Raw genomic sequence first — 20198 nt, 5'->3', positions numbered from 1 at the left:
ACTAAAAAATAGGAACCAGAGAGAAATAAGATATTTAGAAGCCATTAAAATAGTTGGTGGGTTGTGATTGATCAGATATTTCTGGAAGCTAATCTGATAAATGCATAAATATTCAATGACAGCAAATGATTAGATAAATCACCAGCAGGAGAAAATACTACACAAATATTGAGAATATGACTCTGCAGACCATTCATTCATTCTACAAGAACAAACAGGCACTTGGGGTACTAGAACAATATTCTAGACCAAGAGAGACCAAGTAGAACAAGACCCAGTTTGGGGGTCTCAAAGGGCTCACAGTACAGTGGGGAATGAGACAGATCAACGATTAAAATACAATGGAATAAAGGCTTCTCTAGATGTTAGGAGCAAAATGCTTTGGGTACTACTCTCTGGGGGAGATCGGGGCAAGGCTTCCCCAGAGGAGGTCACTTTGGAGCTGGGATCCGGCACATGAGGACATTTCAAGCAGAGGGAACAATGCTGTTCAGAATTCAGTGAATCGCAAGCAGCTTGGGATGGGGCAGCTTAGGTCTCCAAGGATGGGGGATGAAGTTGGAAAGGTAAACGTGTTTTCATGTCACGATGGTAAATGATGAGAAGAGAGCATAAGGTAATACATACAAACTTCTTACAATCACATAAAAACATGGCTACATATTCTAACAATGACCCCAAGGTATTTTCAAAAATTGTTGATTACACAACATTGTTAATTAACTACACTCCAATAAAAATGAATTAAAAAAATTTTAAATGCTTAAGCCACAAAAAAGCATTGATTAAACGTCTAAATTAATTATATGAATTAGATTTAATGTGTCATATTATTAATATACTAAACATTAATAAATCATATTATCCTTACATGTAGATAACAGGTTATTAAAATCTCTGCCTTGTAGAAAAGAAAAAATTGTAGCCTAATCCTATACATTTACAAACTCATGAATATGGAAGAAAGACAAGTGAATTTTAATAATAGGCCCAGGAATAATACCTCCCCTAACATCTCTTGCATGTGAAGCACAGGTAATAAGAAATTAACTGAGACACATTTTGTTACCTGATGCTTAACATTTCTTTTGCAAATCTAATTTAAAATGTTGGTCAGAAAAAAATGTCACTTAGTAGTAAAGGAGGTGGAACGCATATAAGTCAGAAGGAATTTGGAAAATTTGTGCAGGAACAACAGAATATATCATCTGTATCTGTTGTTTTAAACACCATTTAAAACAGACTATTTGAAGCTTCTAGTGTCACTTATTACAAAGACAGGATCACATAAGACGTACCTTCTTATCATGTTTAAAATTCTGGAGCTGGTCCTGGCTGTGAAGAATGCGCCTTCCAGCTGAGTTCATCTTGACTGCCAAGCACGGGTTACAACAGCACCTAGCGTGGCATGAATACCTTTCCATTGGCATTAAATGCTTTAGCTTAAATGACCACAGAGCTTAGCAAAGAACTGAATACAGGCAGTATCTCCTCCCTTTAAATGTATCTTTTATCCCTTAGCTCTTAGAGAAAAAAATTCTAGGAAAAGAATTTTTAGTAAAATTGAGCTAGTTCTCTTGGCAACCTCCCCAGCCTTCCTACCTACATCATGGAAATGCACAAGAATGTTGCCAAGGGAAAAAAAAAATGAAAGAAAGAAACAGAGGAAACTATGAGCTACAAAAGCTGAAAAGCATTGTCACCCTCTTATAGAAATGACTGTTTAATAACTTCCCCCAGCGGCTTGCAAGGTAAAGGTGTTGGTTATTGACTGGCAGTGGCTTCTAAACAAAACCAGACCGCTTATTCAATCCCATCTTGGAATGCTGAGCAAGTATGCCTGAGGCTTGTGGGATCAGGGCTGCCGCCTGGACAACGAAGCCATCACTCAAATGACTCAAGAAAGACACATTTCAAAATCAATCCCTGTTGCATGCATGAGACACTTTCAGTCATTGCCCTGATGAGGCCACCTGGAATATGGCACAGTTCTTTCAGAGATGTCAAGGGTCAGGGCTTCTAGGTGAACGACTTCCTTTATCAGCAACATCAGCTGACATGCACTGAAGAGTCTCATTCCCCCAAACCAGGAAGATGCAAAAGACTTACATGTGGGAAACACAACAGGACAAGGTTTGACCATGCCCGTTTCTTGTGGGTTCCTGGTGAGATGAGTTTTCAAAGAATTTCTCTCACCTAGGATGAAACTCCTTTACCTTCCTGTAAGGTTTCTTCAAATATAAGAAACCTTTCTTCAAATTCTACCCTGACCATATTATTTAAAATTGCACCTCATTTTCCTACTTCTAGCCTCTTAACCCTGCTCTTTTTTCCCCTAGGTGATGCCCTTTCTTTTAAATTGAAGTATAGTTGATTTACAATATTATATTAGTTTCAGGTGTACATAGTGATTCAAAATTTTTATAAGAGTAAACTTCATTTAAAGTTATTATAAAATGTTGGCTATATCCCTTGTGCTGTACAATATATCCTTATAGCTTATTTTATAGGTACTAGTTTGTACCTCTTAATCACCTTCTCTTATCTTGCCCCTCCCCCCTTCCTTCTCCACTAGTTTGTTTTCTGTATCTGTGAGTCAGTTTCTGTTTGTTGTATTAATTCCTTTGTTTTACTTTTTGGATTCCACATATAAGTGATAACATACAATATTTGTCTTTGTCTGACTTATTTAATTTAGCATAATACCCTCTAGGTCCATCCATGTTGTTGCAAATGGTAGGATTTCACTCTTTTTTATGGCTGAGTAGTATTCCATTGTGTGTGTGTGTGTGTGTGTGTGTGTGTGTGTGTGTGTGTGTATACCATTTCTCCTTTAGTCATCTGTTGATAGACATTCAGGTTGCTTCCATACCTTGGCTATTATAAATAATGCTGCTATGAACATTGGGGTGCATGTATCTTTTTAAATTAGTTTGTTTTTTTTTTCAGGTAAATACCCAGGACTGGAGTTGCTGGATCATATGGTAGTTCTATTTTTAGTTTTTTGAGGAACCTCCATACTGTTTTCCATAGGAGCTGCACCCATTTATATTTCCACCAACAGTGTACAAGTGTTCCCTTTTCTTCACATCCTTGCCAGCATTTGTTATCTGTGGTCTTTTGATGATAGCCCATCTGACAGGTGTGAGGTCGTATCTCATTGTGGTTTTAATTTGCATTTCCCTGATGATTAGTGATGTTGAGTATCTTTTCTTGTGTCTGTTGGCCATCTGTATGTCTTCTTTGGAAAAATGTTTATTCAGGTCTTCTGCCCATTTTTTAATCACGTTGTTTGTTTTTCTGATGTTGAGTTGTATGAGCTCTTTATATATTTTGGATATTAACCCCTTTTTGGTCATATCATTTGCAAACGTTTTCTCCCATTCAGTGGGTTGCCTTTTTGTTTTGTCCACGGTTTCCTTTCACTGTGCAAAAGCTTTTACATTTAATTAGGTCCTATTTGTTTATTTTTCCTTTTGTTTCCTTTGTCTTAGTAGACAGATCAAAAAAATATTGCCACAATTTATGTCAAAGAGTGTTCTATGTTTTCTTCAAGTTTTATGGTGTCTGGTTTTGCTCTTTTTTATTATTTAATTTTTTAGTGTGCAAATCTTAAGTGCACAGGTTAACTTTTATGTATGTACACACTAGTATAACCACCACCCAGTTCGAGATATAGAACTTTTACGGTGCCCTAGAAGGCTTCCTCAGTGGCGCCCTCCCAGCCAGTCCTGTTCTATTTTTTCAAAGCGTTTGTCGCCTTTTAAGATACAATTTGCCTGATTGGTTCATTGATGTATCCAAGTCACTAGAACAGTGCCTAGCACATAGCAGGGACTCAATAAATATTCGTTAAATGAATAAATCTCTCAAACAACACCCATCATGTCTCACTGTCCACACCTCCCCCTCCCCATCTACCCCTCCCCCACCCCTCCCCCTCTCCCTCATAGTCTGTAAGAGAAGCAACCTAGCTTGTAATCTTCAGTGTCTACACAGGGATGTTAAATGCAGCCGTGGGGATGGTATTTATCAGAGCCGGGCATGGGCGTGGACTGGATGTGTTTGAATGTAGTTTCTCTTCTATGCAATGTTTTCTTGGACAGATTGAGCTCTTGCTGGGATGTCTGCAAGGAGGAAGGGATCCCTCCTTTAGTCTGGAGTCATCTTTTGATTCCTAGGTTTACTGGCATTTGCCCTTCTCAGCAGCCTCTCTCCCCTCCAACTCTCTTGTTCCTCCTAATACCGTCACCCAGTCTGGAGAACTTGGCTCATCTTCCACGCTTCCACCTGCCAGTCGGGTGCAGGTTCTTGCCACTCTGCGCCCTGGCCATTTCTCCTCCCTGGTGTCCCTGGAAGCTCCTCTTCCTTTTCATTTCCTCCGGCAACTCCTTCAGGCCCACCTTATGCTACTGTACCAAGTGGTATCCCAATCTTCAGCCTTATCCTTTTCCAAACTCTCCCCTTTACTTTCCCTAAAACACAACCTGATCATGTCCCTGCTGTGGTCATGAACTTTGAATCGTTTGCAGGTGCTGCCAAAAGCAAGCCCCCCCCCACCCCGCCAACGCTGTAGCCTGCCTTCAATTGCGACCTGTTTCCAGGCCCCAATTCCCTCACTAGTCTTGTTTACCGATGCACTGCCAGCCATCTGGTCTATCCCATTGTCACTAAACAGGCCCTGTGTTTTCTGGCTTCTGGACATTTGCTCTGTTGTTGGGCTCAGAAAATAAGCGCTGGAAGGAACTATTTGAGATCATCTGGTCCAGACTCATTTTATGGATGAAGAAACTGAAGCCCAGAGAGATTAAACGACTGACCAGCACCACCTGTGTTTAACAATATCGGTTGAATCTTTCATATACTGAAGATCAAATTGGTGGACCACCCTTTGAATATCCTCCTCATGCAACCCGGATCCCGGAAAGTGTGGACCTTTGAGTTCCACCTCAAGCATGGCCTCTGAAATGAAGTCTTCCTTAAGCCCCCAGTTTGGAGTCTGAACTCTTGGCCTCTCTGATCTGCAGATAACTTGCTATTTGTCTGTGAGACCTATCTCCCCTACTACATTTTCAGCAAACTCTTTGATTCATCTTTGACTTTCCTCCATTCTTATCGCAGAGACTTTTCCATAGCAAGTGAGCAGTAAAATTCTACGGAACAGGGTTTCTGGTGTAAGGGGCGGTGCTTCAAGGCGCCCAGACACCAGCTAGCAACCAGGCACGTGAGTCCAAAAGTTCCAATTACACCGCACCATTCGCACGCCGCGCCCTGGCTCCTTTTGACTCCAAACCCGTAAAGGTGAGGGCGTTTGGTTTCAGCCGAAAGCCTGCTTGCTGCAATTACAGGATAAGTTTCTCGAAGTCTTTTGGCGCTGTGTCTTCCCCCGCCCTCCGCGCGGCGAACCGCGACGCGCATTCGGTGACCGGTCCCCGAACGTGACTTGGCATCGAGAGGGTACAGCTCCCCTTACCGAGGGAGCTCAGGTCCCAGGCGAGCCGCGGCCTCGCCAGCTTTCCGGGCTGGCGCGGTCACCGACCTCAAGCGGCGGTCAGACTGGCCGAGGGTGGCGGCGAAGTGACGCGGCGCTGGCGGGGCGGGGTGGCAATCGCGTCCCCAGGGAGGCGGGAGCGTCCGGGGAGCCGAGAGCGGGCCAGGCGAGGCGGGAGACGCGCTCGGGGCACGGCCTGGGTGACCCCCTAACGCCGGGGCGCACGAGGGCACGGGACTCGACCTGGGTTGCGTCTGCCCGTGCCGGGGCTCGCCGTCCAGCTCTTCTCCGCCCAGGGGAGGAACAGAAGGAGGGGCGACGGCCGGGCCCGCCCCCAACCCCAGCTGCGGCTGCCAGTAGGAGACTAGAGGCAACACCCGGGAGCGGAGAAACCAGTTTGGCTGGTCTCGCGGAGCGGAGGGAAAAGGGCGGCCGCAGAGGAAGGGGGCGCGTACGCGGGGCGGGGGCAGGCGGGGAGCCACAGGAGAGCTGCGAGAGCCGGAGGAGCCTCCGCCAACTGGACACGCTTCCCGGGGCCCCGGGCCAGCCCCGTGCGCCATGAAGCGCTAGCGCTGCGGCCGGGCTGGCGGACGGCGGCTGCGGGCAGGTGCGCAAGCGAGCGCGCGGATAGGCGCGCACCCGGCGGATGCCCCAGTCGGGGCCCAGCGAGCGCCAGGTAAGGAGGGGCGCGGCGCCGGGACCCCTGATCTGCCGCACCCCGCGGGCCCCGCAGGTCCCCTGGCCGCCCGGGGGCGGCGGACTCCGGAGAACAGGGATGCAGTGGCAGCAGCTGTCCGCGCCCTCGGGCTCCTGTGCCCGCAAGGGTGGGATTTGGGTGGCGACGCCGGGAGCCTTCGCTGCCTTGGGGATGGGGAGACGCAGCTGGTGGGGCAGGCAGCACTGTGGAGAAGGCCATGGGCTTTTCACCTGCGGGAGGAGAGGGAACTTGCGGGAGGTGTTTGGGTTCTTTCGTTTGCTACGCTCAGGTCCGGGCTTAAGTTCCGAGGGGCAAGCCTGGCAGGGCCTGTGGGTACTTGAGGAGCGCCGCTGGTTTCCCTGCAATATCTGTCGCCCCTCTGGAAGTCCCTCTTGACAGGGTTCTGCTGGTGGCCCCTTTGGGACCCGATGCAAACGCGTCCGAAAAAAGACATTTGGGCCGAATGCACCGGCAGTACCTTCAGGGAGGGATGGAGAGTGAGGTCGCCTCCACCAAGCCTACTGCGGGACCAGGAACCCTCCAGACATCTTCCGAGGGCCTTAGTGCAGGTTGGGAGGTGATGCGGAAGAGGGGTACCTTTTCCCCCGGTGATTGTAGGGTCGTATCCGCCAGCTCCCATGGCACTGCCAACAGGCCATCTCCTTCCCTCCCCAGTTTGATGCCTGGCGCTGTCACCTCGCTCTGGGCGTGCGGAGTGGCGGCTTGTTGGGGGAGGGGTGTTGCAGGGAATGGCGAGTGTTTTACCCCCCCCCCACTTCCCCACTCCTCCCCAGGTGAGGCAAGAGCTTGTAATTGTCCGCCCAGCTTCTCCGGGGAGTGTAAGCGCCTGGTCCCCGACGCGGGCGGGGAGGGGAGGCTTGGAACACTGATCAGTAACAGCTGTAGGGGAGGACGAAGGTGCTGAGGGGATGCAGAACGGGGGAGGAGGTTCGATACGCGCGGGGAAAGGGAACCCGAGCTCCATTTCTGCTTAGTGACCCCCTCAACCCCGCCCGAACCCTTCGTCCTGCCCGCGAAGCCCCTGGCGCGCTCAAAGTCCTTGGGTAGCTCCGGACGCCGCCAGTTTCCCCTCCCGGAAACGGCCCGCCCTGCTGGCTTAAGAAAAGTTTCTCTCCCATCTTCCTGGTTGCATTGCCTTCACATCTCTGCCTTCATTCCTCGAGAATGAAATGAGACAACACAGGCGGAGTACTGAAAGACCACCCAGCACGCGGTAGGCTCCAGAGGAAGGTTAACTGCTTTTAAAAACAAAAGCCAAAAATGATGTGTGATAAAATCTCCAGTGATGGTAAACACAAGGGCAGATTAAAAGAGAAAACAGCACAAAATGTGAAGTAGAAGTTGTAATTTTCATGTCTGGGGAGTACTTTTGTATTGGACCTAAAATGCCATTAATTCCAGGCCTGTCGTTGAAGCCCTTATTAAAACCTATTATAAATGCATATACTGTGCAAAAGGTGATGAACGGTTATTAGCTGTCGCTTGTTACTTTCTGGGGGAGAAATCTGCCTGCCTGCAATTATTCCTCGGAATCCTCTTAATGGTATTCATTAGGTAGTGGAGGCTTCCATGTTCTAATGTTAGGTGAGAAATCTTAACCTCTGTTCCTTTGCCATTTTATGGTGACCGTACATTCATAATTTTTAGGATTTCTTTGGTCTGTTATTGGGGGCCAAACAAGACTCAGACAGCTTAATACTAGTGAACGGAAATGCCATCTGCGTGAAAGCCGCCTTGGCCACTTTCAGGTTTTCTGTTTTTTATTTTAAGGAAAATGCATATCAGTATGCACTTATTACTTGTTAGTGATAGAAATAGGAGGGGTTTTTCTGTTTGCATGTTTTTGTAATTGAGCCTTTAAAATAATGTGGTGAAAACGTGCATGTGTAAGTTGTCTGCAGGTGTAAAGCGAGTTGAGGACTGGCTCTGTTTCACCTGTATTTTTCTGTGGTCTTGGCAGTAACAGCACTGACCACATGCAGCTGTGGAATGTTTCTTGCCCTATCTGTTGCCCTTTCCCTCCTCCTTTTTTCTTTTTCCTTCTTTCTCTGTTTTCTAAAGCAAGGAGTCGTGGAAAACATGGATTTAGATTCCCACAGGTTTCAGTTCTTTTACTTTAAATTGTATTTAATGTTTACAATTTATTCTTATTTATTTACTTTAAAAATTGTATAACCTTAGATGAATTCCTAAATTTTCTGAATTTACTCATTTGCTGGAAAAAATATTTTTCAGCCTCCTTGGGTTGTTGAGGATTAAATGAGAGAACAGGCGAACCTTCCTTATACATAATAGGTGTTCGAATGTTGCTTTCTTATTTTCTTTATTAAATGGATATTTTAAAAAAATTAGTATGATGCCCAGATATTTGGTGTATTTTAAATATTTTATTGCCTTACTAAAGTTTGAATTCAATTTTAGTGTTTCCTAAACATTCATGGAATCCGGGTGATCCTTATAACTCACCTGAGAGAGATTTTAATCTACTAGTTACCTTTGCTCTTTAGTTTCAATCATTGTAAAAGAAGCCTACGCTCTTATGAATGCAGAGGAACTTGCTTTTTAGATACCAGAACAAGTTTTATGGGGTCTGTTCATGTCCCATGTCTGTAAAGAGAGGTGCCTTTAAAATTTCTTAGGCACTTAATTTTAGAATTTGCTTCTATATCTGCTTCTAGATTAGTCTCCTGGGATGTGTTTTTTTTGGTGTCTTTAGGTATCTTGTGAGTTTTCAGGTCTGTTTGTTGGCATTGTTCAATTAGATTAATTGCATTCATGCCTGTAGGTGTTGTTTTGTTACTTATTAAGTAAAAATTAATTTGCTACCAGAAGAGTTTTAATAACACGAAAAGAAGACAGGTTTATTCTGTTAAGCAGTTTACTCCCAAATCCCCATCCCTGTGCCCAGCTATAAATAATATCCAGTCTAAGATCTTTTGAGGTCCTGTGTCACCAAAGAGCTGGCGTTATGGAAGAAGAGTTTAGAAGGTATACACACACACGCACATCATAGTGTGTGTGTGTATGTGTGTGTATAAAACAGTCTTGTTTCTCATCTTTATTAGAAAACAAAGGATTTTTTATCATCTGATTATTTAGGAACATATTAATACTTTTCCTAATTCTTCTAAATGTGTTGCATGTTAAAATAAATTGTCACCAAAACCATGCACAATGGGAACTATGTTTGATAACTGGTCCCATGGAGACTGAACCCAGAGGCAGCAGTGAGGGGTTAGTAGCAGGTGCTTTGGAGTCCTGTGACCTGGCTTGGAATCTAGGCCTCACTGCTCCCTAGCTGTATAACCCAGGGCAACTTATTAGTACTTAATTGATCTAGCTTTAGTTTCCTCATCTGTAAGATAGAATAGTAATAGTACTATCTCAGAGCGTTGTGTGCTGAGTTTCAAACGAGAGAATTTATCTAAAAGGGCTTAGCACAGAGCTCAATTAAAAGTAGTCAGTATTATTACTGTTGTGTTGTTGATATCTCTCAGCAAATATTTATGGCTCATGCAGCCATTGCCTTTCTCCTAGACTATGCGGGAAACGGGAATCACTCTGTATGTTAGTATTCATTTAGCAAACATAGGTGTCTGTTTGCACCAGGCATTGGTAAGAAAGAGTCCCCTGGAGCAGGGGCGAGGTTCTGAACTTTCAGATCCAGGGCTTGGGTTCTGGAGCCCAAGTGTCTGGGGAGTGGCACGAGGGACCAGGGCGCTCAGTGACCTAGGGATGTGCTCACTCAGTCACAGCCACGAGGGGTGACTGCTCCCACCGGGGCATTCTATCCTCCTGCAGAGTGGAGGGAGGCCCTTGGGACGTACTGAGCACTGCTGGGTCTCCTTTCCCCCCACTTCCCGCCTGTCTTTCATCTTCCTCACCTCTGTACTCTTGTATTAAAAAAAAAAAAAATTAGGGCTTCCCTAGTGGCGCAGTGGTTGAGAGTCCGCCTGCCGATGCAGGGGACGCGGGTTCGTGCCCTGGTCCGGGAAGATCCCACATGCCACGGAGCGGCTGGGCCCGTGAGCCATGGCCACTGAGCCTGCGCGTCCGGAGCCTGTGCTCCGCAACGGGAGAGGCCACAACAGTGAGAGGCCTGCGTACCGCAAAAAAAAAAAAAAAAAAAAAATTACTCTTCCCTGTTCAAAACTTGGGAGTTTCTGAAACTTGAGTCTTTTTAAAGGATCGGTACTTTCTGCATGGTTTCTGAGTTGTGGCACCTGGTAAGCATCGCTAATGACAGAGACCTTTGCTACAGTCCCACCCATCCACCCATCCACCCATCCACCCATCCACCCATCCACCCATCCACCCATCCATCCATCCATCCATCCACCCATCCACCCATCCATCCATCCATCCATTCATTCATTCATTTAAAACAATGGCTTGAACATCTTCTCCAGGCACTCTGCTGGGGATTACCCACTTGCTTCACGGAAGCCTGCGGGATTCACGGAGGGCCTGAGTCGTGTTTTTTTCTCTTTTCCTCTTTGGTAAGAAAGTAGATCTGGTGTTGTCTTTCTTCCTGATCTGGACTTTGTCCCTCTCTGCCTGGAGAGGTGGTTGTCTTAGACCATGGAGGGTGGCCCTGGCCGCTCCCAGTTCTGAAGCTCTGTGTTCGTTATCAGTCTTCAAGTCCAGTGAATTTGCATTTAATAAAGGAGAGCTGGGCTTGGAGACTATGGCAGATCAGTGGTAGGAAGCTGGCTCTCAGTCTTGGGGAAAGGACTCGGGTTGGGGGGTGTCAGAGGTCACCCCGGTTCTGGGGCCATCCTTCTGTGGTGATGACACCTCCCCCTAGCGTGACTGAGAAGCCTGGCACTTCTCACTGAGTACGTGTGTAGCCTGACCTTTGGCTAGCAGCTCTGGTCTTTATTTACAGGGCTGTCATTTATGGCTTTGTCTCTTTGCTGTGTGGCTTTTGTTCACCAGAGTTGAGGTTTGCTTGATTTAGAGCAAGGCAGCATTTGAAACCAGTTTTCTAACCTTTACTCAAATTGAGTTGAGCTGGAATATCCTCATCGGAACAACTCAGGCACCAAGCATTATCCGCTTAGTCTCTGATCGCCCATCTTGCTGTTTGGGGAAGTTCCCGTGAGTTGGATGCATTACTTATTTTATAAAGTGTGATATGATTTGTGTACAAATCTTTACTGGGTCTTCTTGGGACACAGTGAACTATTGAGACTATTCTCTGAGATCAGAGATCTGTGCATCCAGGAGAAACATTTAACACTCTCTATAAGAAAACAGCCATTTGACTTCGGTGGTTGAAATATTCACTCGTGTGGGGAGGCGGGTCAGGGTTTATATATTTCACACTGGAAAAGAGTGGCCCTACCACCATATTGGAAACACATGTGTGGGCCTCTAAGCCAGGCACGGGCAGATGCTCTATAAGCTCAGAATTTTTGTTAGAACAATGAAACTAAGAGTGTAGGGTTCTTCAGCTGCTAAGATGGTGAGAATTAAATGAAAATCTATGCTCTGTTTTTGGTACCAGAACAACACTGGGAGGTGAGGAGGTTCCTCATGATCTCATTCTAGTGCAGAAGTTTATTTCATGGGCCTTTTGTTTTAATCATGGTAAAATATTTATAAAATTTGTCATTTTAGCCATTTTTAAGGTGAATTCAGTGGCGTTAAGCGTATTCATAGTATCTTGCAGCTCTGCCACTATCCACGTCCAGAACTTTTTCGTCGTCCCGTTCGGAAACTCTGTATCCATTCAACTGTAACTCCCCATTTCTCCCTCCCTGTGGCCGCTGATAGCGTCTGTTTGTCGCCATGGATTTGGCTGTTCTGAGGTACCTCATGGACGTGGAATCATACAATATGTATCTTTTTGTGATGCTGATTTCACTCGGCATAATGTCCTCAAGGTTCATCCTTGTCACAGCATGAGTCAGAATTTCCTTCCACTTCCTTTTCACGGCGGAATAATATTCCACCGTGGGTCTATATCCCACATTTTGTTGATCCATTCATTGGTTGAGGGGCGTTTGGGTTGTGTCCATCTTTGGCTATTGTGAATAATGCTGTTGCAGACATGGGCCTATGAGTATCTGTTTCTTCACGGGAGCTGTTGAGATCTGATTCAGTTTTGTGAGATTCATTGTTCACAGAACATGGTTAAGATGGGCAGGGACATGTAGTATTTAATATCACACTTTCCTCCAAAACATCTTGGAGATAACAGGAGGAATTGCAGGGAGGCTGGTTACCTGGAAGACACGTGAAGGGCAGCCTCATTTCTCATTTTCACCTGCAGCTGCTCTGACGAAGCTGGTGGTCCTTTAGCGTATCATCACGTGCTGGCCTGCAGTGTGGGTGATACTGTGCTGTGTGCTGGGGTGGGCGTAAAAGCTCAGGAGACCTGGCTCTACCGTCTGGAGACCCATGCAGACCCCAGCTGCCTTCCAGGGAGGATATTCTCTAGTGGAGGCAAAAGTCCTTAACTTTCCCCCAGAACTGACTTGAATTAAAGATAAAAAAAATTGTTTTTGGAGGAGGCAGGGTTAGAATGAGAGAAAAATTGATATTTAATGTCTGAAAAATGCAATACTTAAAAATCAGATTGTTTTCTACCTTAGGGTACAATCCATGGTTTTCAAGATAGGCTTTGAAAAAAGGCAAGAGATCTCTAATAGACTGTAGGATGACAGAATCTTCAGATGTTGCATCTGTGTACTGATGCGCTTCTTCGTGGAGCAGGATAAAACCAGAACCCTTTCGATCATGATTAGATGTCAGTCTATTAGGCTGAAGACATCTTAATCTGTATTTTCTAGAGAACAGTAGACTCTTTTGTTTGTTTGTTTGTTTGTTTGTTTGCGGTATGCGGGCCTCTCACTGTTGTGGCCTCTCCCGTTGCGGAGCACAGGCTCTGGACCCGCAGGCTCAGTGGCCATGGCTCACGGGCCCAGCTGCTCCGCGGCATGTGGGATCTTCCCGGACAGGGGCACGAACCCGTGTCCCCTGCATCGGCAGGCGGACTCTCAACCACTGAGCCACCAGGGAAACCTGAGAACAGTAGACTCTTTATGTGAGTTTTTGCTCATACGGTGCCCTGAAAATTAGCCAAGATAAGGATATTTAAAAAGCAAGGCTTTTTTTTTTTAAGTAAACACACACACACAGACTTCAAACCAACCCCAAATATCACCATTCTTGGGTATCATTCCATCTTCCTATCCTGTACCAGTCCCAGCCACAAAAAGGGTATTAATCTCTTGGCGGTTTGATACTTTGTCTAGCTCAATTTGAGATTGTTTAGAATGTTTTTTAAAATCACTCTTAGCCTTTCCCCCTTACATAGAGAAACATGGTGAAAATTCTCAAAGGTCAGTTTGAGAACCTCAGACTCTTGAATGGTGACATAAGTAGCATCCAGTGTGTCCTGGATCCTTGAGATCACTCGGACCAACGCTCTTTTTGAAAGCTGAAGAAAGTTTGCTCAGACCCCGTACTCTTAGTAACTGCTGGTCTCATTTCCTGAGTTCTAGCGTCTTGAGTGGCTAGAGAAGTAAACTCATGGTTTCTCCTAGGGAATTTCCTGTCTCCTTAGTCAGTTCACAGAGTGGACCCTCCTCCTTAGCCTTTAAAGTCCAAAACAAACAGCTAGCTGGCCAACAGATACTTACGAAGCACATCCTGTGCGCCTGGCACTTGGCATCTGTTAGTCAATCAAGGAGCTAAAGAGCCTGCCCTCAACGAGCTCATGTTCTAGGGAGGGAAGGGAGACTGGATAATAAATAGGCAAATTACATGGTATGTTTGAAGATTGGTGCCGCAGGGGATAAAAAGAGAAAGCTGGACAGGGTAAAGGAATTGGGAGGGTGTGCAAGGGGGCAAGATGCAGTTGGAGAGTGGAGAAGGTGGTATCTGGGTGAAGGCTCAGCAGGGAGAGGGTGAATCACAAAGATCTGGGGGTGGGGAGAGTGTCCCAGGCAGAGGGGACAGATGACTCGGTGCCTGGCTGGTGTGATGCAGGCAGTAGTTGGCTATTCCTCCATCCTGTGAGTGGGGAGGGCGGGGCATGGGGAAGACAGAGCAGAGAGGTGGGGAGCCCCATCGTGCAGGGCTTCCTAGCAGCAGAAGGATTTTGGCTATGACTGTGCGAGATGGATAGAGGGGTGGGGGGGAGTCGGTACAGGCTGTTGCCCATTGGAGGGTTGTGATCTTTCATTTGACTTGTATTTTAAATAGTCCTTCTGGTTGCTGTGTGGAGATCAGGCCAGGGAGGGCTCTTGGGTTGGGAGACTAGTTAGGAGGCTAAACCAGGTGAGCGATGTTGGAGCCTGGGACCAGGGTGAGACGTCTGAGAGAGAGAAGGTTGTGGATAATTTTTTAAAGGTAGTGCCAACAGGATTTCCGGACAGATTGGATATGGGGTGTAAGAGAAAGAGGAGGCAAAGATAACTTTCTTGGCAGAGCTTGGGCTGCAAATGGAAATCTGAATTTCAAAACGCTGTAAATTCAGTGTGCTCAGATCACTCATACTAGGTTATAAAGAGGCTCTTCAGAGATACACATTTATATAAGGTGTTGGTTCAGAGAACTTCAACAGAGAACTTTATCATTAGAGCATGTTCTACCTTGCTGGAGGGAGAGGGGAGGTGGTAGAAAATGATGATTTCCAGGAAGCCAGAGGCCTTTGCTTGTATTGGAAGGAAGATGGTCTGTAACCAACGGGGTACGCCGGGCCAGGAGGCCTCCTCTGTAAGAGAAAAACAGGCTGCCCCTGCAGGCCAGCGGCCAAATTGCAGGCAAGGCTGTGATCCCTGCCCCACTCCTCCCAACCTTGCCATGCATTGTCTAATTGGGAAGGCAAGCTTTTTCCAGCCTGCAAACTCAGGCAGGCCACCCCCATCTCCACACACACAGGTTATCTTTCTTCAAACAGTTTTATCGAGATATAATTCATGTACCGTACAGTTCATCCTTTTACAGTGTACAATTCCATGGTTTTTAGTATATTGACGGAGTTGTACCGCCATCACCACAGTCTATTTTAGAAGCTTTTCATCACCCCGAAAAAGAAGATCCGTACCCTTTAGCTGTCACTCATATTCCTTCTCCCCTTAGCTCCTGGCAACCTCTACTCTCCTTTCTGACTCTCTGTATTTGCCTACCTGGACATTTTATATAAAAGGAAGCATACAACATATGTTCTTTTGTGATTGACTTATTTCACTCAGCATAATGTTTCCTTGGTGCCTTGCTTAGTGTAATTGTCCGCGTTGCAGCATTTATCAGTATTTAAGTTCTTAATTGCTGAGCGCGCAAGTTACTTTTGCACATGAGGCATTCTTGAAAAGAATACAGGAAATGGAAATGTGTGTTAGTTACAAATAGATTGACTAATGTTAGAAAGGGAATTGTTTGTGCCGAGAGCTAAATATGTCTCTCTGAAGGGGTGTGTGTGTGAGTGTGTGTGTGTGTGTGTGTGCGCGTGCGCACGCGCATTAATTTGTTATCTTTCATAGCTGAATACAAAGTACGTGGAATCTGTGAGTGAATCTGAAGACTAGTGGCTTTCTAGTGACCTAATGATTTTCTTTCATTTAAAACGTCAACATTTGCTTATTAAATGCCCACTACACTCCAGCTCCCGTGCTAGGTCCTGGTGGTTAATTCTAGGACGAACAAAACAGACAGGGGCTGCCCCCTTGTGACACTTACGGGCTTGTTGCGGGAGAGGTGGCAGGAGTCGATATTGAACAAAATATTTGAACAAAAGAGATATGAAGCAGACTGATATTAGAATTAGAATCTGTAATAAGCACTTAAAGGGAAATAAGACATGACTGAGAATAACGAGGGCTGACTTGAAAATGGCCCCAGAGGAGCCCAAATGGTCGTGGAAGGATGGATGGATAAACACAAAGTGGTCTGTCCGTACAACGGAATACTATTCAGTCTTAAAACAGAAGGAAATTCTGACACACACCACAACATGAATGAACCTTGAAGACGTTATTCTGCATGAAATAAGGCAGACACAAAAGGACAACTACTTGTACGATTCCACTCACATGAGGTACACAGAATAGTCAAATTCATAGAGGCAAAAAGTAGAACAGTGGTTACCAGGGGCGGAGGGAGGGGGAATGGGAATTATTGCTTAATGAGTAGAGTTTCAGCTTGGAAGGATGAAAGAGTTCCCGAGGCGGATGGTGGCGATGGCTGCACAACCGTGTGAATGTACTTGGTATCACTGAACCGTACTCTTAAAAATGGCTAAGATGGTAAATTTTATGTTGTATATATTTTGCCACAATAAAAGATTTAGCCCAGGAAGATCTCTTGGAGGAGAACATTAAGTTGAGACCAGTTGAGGCGTTTCCTGGTCCAGCCCATAGGAGCAGCATGTGCAAAGACCCTGTGGTGAGAGCTTAGTGCTGCGTTCTGGGAACTGTGAGAAGGCCAGGATAGCTGGGGAGAAGCGACAGTGGGGCTAAGAAGCATGGGGTGAGGTAGGCAGAGACCAAGCTGATAGGAAGGCATTGATGTATTTGTACGCAGTGGAGTGCCATGATTTGATTTCTGATTTCAGCTGAAAACTCAGGCTGTGATGTGGAGAATGGGGAGGGGGGGAGGGGGCCAAGACGTTAGGAGGCTGCTGCAGCGGCCGAAAGAGAGAGGTCATGGGGGCTTGGGCCAGGATGACAGAGCGGAGATGAGACGCAGAGGGCGGGAGCTGCATTTTAGAAGTGGAGTCTCGGTCTTGGTGATGGATCAGATTCGAGGACCTCACGGAAGGGAAGGAGCAGGTGATTCTCAGGTTTCTAACATAAGGGATGGGAGATAATGATGTCAGAGACAGAGGAGCAGGCTGGACAATTAAGAATTCAGCTTTGGTCGTGTTAACTTCCAGTTGCTGGGACACCCAGGAGGGGCCAGAGGTCGAGCTCTGATAGATTCAGAAATCTTGGCTGGAGACACATAACCTTGGGAACCAGAAGCGCGGAGTTGGGTATGACGATTTCCACAGGGACGTTGGAAACCTTATGAAACCAGTGCTTGCCATCCTCGGGGTCAGCCTTTTAATCTTGGCCTTTTTTTGTGAAATCATACATTCGACTATTTTTTAATGCCAATAAAGCAGTGAAATTTGAGGAAAGAAAGCACCTGTGCAAATGCTCTAGCCCTGCTTTACGGGCAAGGATGGCAGTGGAAGCCTGATACAGTATTGCCTAGTTGGCAGGACCAACACACACAGCTCAAAATGTTTGTAGCAGACGCGGGAAGGGGCCAGTTGTATATTTAATGGGAACTCGCTAAAGTCAGGGAACTTCTCATGGACAGTAGGGTATTTAACATGGCTTGTGTGGCCTCGTCTAAAAACCAAGTCATGGGGCTCCCCTGGTGGCGCAGTGGTTAAGAATCCGCCTGCCGGCTCAGGGGACCTGGGTTCGAGCCCTGGTCTGGGAAGACTCCACATGCCACGGAGCAACTAAGCCCGTGCGCCGCAACTACTGAAGCCCGGTCGCCTAGAGCCCGTGCTCTGCAAAAAGAGAAGCCACCGTGATGAGAGGCCTGCAACGAAGAGGAGCCCCCGCTCGCCGCAAGTCGAGAAAGCCTGCACGCAGCAATGAAGACCAAACGCAGCCAAAAAAAAAAAAAAAAAAACCACACCAAATCATGCTTTTTAATATGTGTATAGGATGTATGACAAAATACACCTAGATCCTTCCTTCCTCTACCTCTGCCTCAATTGGTCTCCACTTAAAAGGTGATCCTGAGGTTTTTACTTTATGTCTTTGCTTGTTTTCTGGTCTGTTGCAGGCACCATCTTTAGACTAACTCTGAGCCTGCCATGTTTGCACATGTCCTTAGTGATATTCAAATAGCAGGGTTATTAGTATTTAATAACCCTGGTATTGTGGTAGACTCTTTTAAAGCAGGGGCTATTGTTTCTGGAGGAAAGCACTCAGCGCAAAAGGAAAAAGGATGACAGTGAAATAGTTGATCATTAAAATGCTTTCCGTAGAAAAGGAACGTTTTCATCCTGCAGTTAATAGTGCAATTGCTGCTGCTCACTTCACCTGATAACAAATGTCATTTCACTTTTTACCCAGAATTCTACTGGGACAGAGCACATTCCCTCTGTCTCAGGGTCTCTGCATATGCTGTGTTCTTCACCTGCGACCCTCTTTCCCCTCCCCCCCTCCACCTGCTGACCAGGTGCTACTTCCTCCTGGAAGACTTCCTGCTGCTTCACGTTCCCAGGTCAAAGTGAGGGGTCCCTCTTTTGCTCCAGTCCCTCTCCGTACGTTCCTCTCCCAGCTTGGATCACGCCATCTCAGAGACGGTGGCTAGCTTTTATTTCACGTGCCAACTTGGCTTGATGCGTGGTAGTTGCCTAGATACTGGTTTTCAAAGTATGGTCCCAGAAGCAGCAGCAGCATGAACACAGCTGAGGGTCCCACCCAGACTTACTGAATCAGAAACTCAGGAAGTGGGACCCAGCATTCTGTGGCTCAACAGAACTTCCAGATGGTTCTGATGGCGCTCCAGGTTGACACTCACTGGCCTAGAGGTATTGGATGAGTAGGATTCCAAGGCAATGTCCAGCCATGGCAGGGAAGAGTGTGTTGGGATTCCTTGGTGACGACACCTCAAGCAGGCGAGAAGCAGGAACGATGCGGCCCGGGGGTGTGTCATCCCCCGAACGCTATGATGATTGCTGGTCTGTTTGTCTCTTGCATGAGGTTGTCACAGTTGGTTGTTTTTGCAGTGACCCTGGGATAAAAAGAACCCACTATAGCCTGATCACATGAATCTTATGGCTTTCGTTCTTTTAGAAAGATGCCAGATGAGACTAACCAAGTTCTTGGACGTTATTACTTAGCAAAATAGTCACACACAAAAATAGATATTTTAAGATTTTGGTCCCGCCTTTTGTAACTTGTTGCCATTCTTTTGCAAATGCCACATAATACGGGGGATGATTGTTAGTTAGCTCCTATTTGGGAAAAGTGGACTCTTGTGACATCTTGGTCTGGGTCAGAGATCTTTTTACTAATGATACTTGGAAACTTCTAGATCATTCTATAACTCTGAACTAGAAAATATTTGCATCCAAGGGAAAACAGCTAATGCCTCTAGCCACTCACTGTTCTGGTTTGGGTTTACGTTATTGTCAAAAGGTAATGAGTTTTCAGGACCTGGAAAGTCTTTTGGGGTTAGTATGACAGTTGTTTTCCATGAGATGGAGCAAAGTGAAGCTTAATACTCGGGCTGCTTTTATTCAATCAATTTTATGTGCTTGTCCACAAAGCCAGAACATAAGAAAGTTGACATGATTTGTGCGACACTTATCCTGGGTTGGCTGTGAACATGTTGAGACAGAAACAGGCACCAGGTTTATTAAAAACTTTGCAAAAATATCCCTGACCTACTCAACCAGAGGTGATTTGGGCCCCCAGGGGGCATTTTTGGTCGTCACAGCGTAGGGGATGCTACTAGCATCTAGGGGTTGAGGCTGGGAATGTTGCTAAACAGATGATGCACAGGACAGCCTCCACCGTGAAGAAGTCTCCCACCCAGAGTGTCAGTAGTGCCAAGGCTGAGAAATCCTGCTGTAAATGATGGACAGGCATGATCATAAAATGCTGGGGTTCTGCAGGACTCAGTCCCAGGCTTGCTTTCCCCTCTACGAGGTAATCACCTCTATTTCTTTTGTTTTTAATTTCTTTTTTTTAATTTATTTTTATGTATTTATTTTTGGCTGCGTTGGGTCTTCGTTGTGGTGCGCGGGCTTCTCATTGCGGTGGCTTCTCTTGTTGTGGAGCACGGGCTCTAGTCGCGTGGGCTTTAGTAGTTGTGGCACGTGGGCTCAGTAGTTGTGGCACACGGGCTTAGTTACTCTGCGGCATGAGGGATCTTCCCAGACCAGGGCTTGAACCCATGTCCCCTGCATTGGCAGGTGGATTCTTTTTTTTTTTTTTTTAGAGTGTATACAATACTTTTTAATAT

The 20198-nt window shown here is 46.1% G+C and overlaps 1 protein-coding gene across 3 annotated transcripts in view; it reads left to right on the top strand.

The window, feature by feature from the left end:
- The first annotated feature begins 6077 nt into the window (after positions 1–6077).
- Positions 6078–20198, top strand: part of ATP8B1 (ATPase phospholipid transporting 8B1) — a 112828-nt gene continuing 98707 nt past the window's right edge. For 2 of the 3 annotated variants that reach the window (XM_089895236.1, XM_089895237.1), the window contains exon 1: positions 6078–6167. The gene's annotated coding sequence lies outside the window, so the exon portion shown is untranslated. The remainder of the gene's footprint in view (positions 6168–20198) is intronic. The other variant, XM_030762026.2, reaches the window with a different exon arrangement.

The sequence above is a fragment of the Delphinapterus leucas genome, chromosome 14 (assembly GCF_059928025.1).
Source record: "Delphinapterus leucas isolate spDelLeu-1000000601 "Yukka" chromosome 14, BTC_Dleu_Yukka2, whole genome shotgun sequence".
In the NCBI taxonomy this organism is placed as follows: domain Eukaryota; kingdom Metazoa; phylum Chordata; class Mammalia; order Artiodactyla; family Monodontidae; genus Delphinapterus; species Delphinapterus leucas.
This window is presented reverse-complemented; position numbering and strand designations above follow the sequence as displayed.